Source organism: Tiliqua scincoides, chromosome 5 (genome assembly GCF_035046505.1).
Source record: "Tiliqua scincoides isolate rTilSci1 chromosome 5, rTilSci1.hap2, whole genome shotgun sequence".
Lineage (NCBI taxonomy): Eukaryota > Metazoa > Chordata > Lepidosauria > Squamata > Scincidae > Tiliqua > Tiliqua scincoides.
Window position 1 is genome coordinate 91270979 of NC_089825.1, and position 920 is coordinate 91271898.

A 920-nucleotide genomic window follows, 5' to 3' on the forward strand; every position below is an offset into this window, starting at 1 on the left:
GCATAGCTGTGCCTGTGGGGCATGGGCTGCATCCTACAGTTGGGGGGGGGCAATCATGGAGGCCTCCTCAATGTAAGGCAATGTTTGTTCCCGTACCTCAGAGCTGCATTGTCCTTATGTCAGAGCTGGAAAATGGGTTAGGATTGGGCCCTGAATGTCCAATGTACAATGCCAGGCTTCCTTCCCAAGCATACAGCAATGTTCTCACACAACCCTGAGCCCGGGTTGGACATTGGGCACAGCCCACATCTGTCAGGATCTGTCACAGTCCTACAGATTTGAGTGCTGCTTCCCTATGGGGTGAACCACCAAAAAGACAGATTTGAAGGTTCCAGAGTGAAGGCTACCCCTTGGCTCTTCCTGCCATCGAAGGGTTATAGTGACTTTTTGGACAGGCTGGGATTTTGCTTGAGCCACATCATTATACCTGGTTCCTGGTTCCTTGGCTTCTGACTCCTGGCTTCTCACCCTGCAGCAGCTGGCAATGCCTTCCTAATGAACAGTCTGTCAACACAGTCCAAAATCTTTTCTAAAATCTTAAGGCCATCTCCTAGGGGAATTGCTAAACCACATTCCAGAACCCCACACCAGATGGTACTGCTATGCTCTTTCACCACTGGGGTTATATATCTGTGAACAGGAGAGTTGTGTGTTCTGCATTTGTTGGAAACCTGCATCTCCAAAGGTTCTGGCTGCGAGTATAACATTGGAAGAATGAGGTTCGTTCCATAAACAGCAGAATAAGAAGCCAATGTATTTCTGAACCATGCCACTCCAGGCTGCAGAAGGCAGCTCACATGATTGAGTGGTCCTCTGCACAGAAACGATGCATGGTACAAAGAAAGCTAGTACGGCAGGGCAAACGCTAAGTGAGAATCCTCACATGCTCATTTTCTGAGTGCGGGGAAACTGTTTCGTGA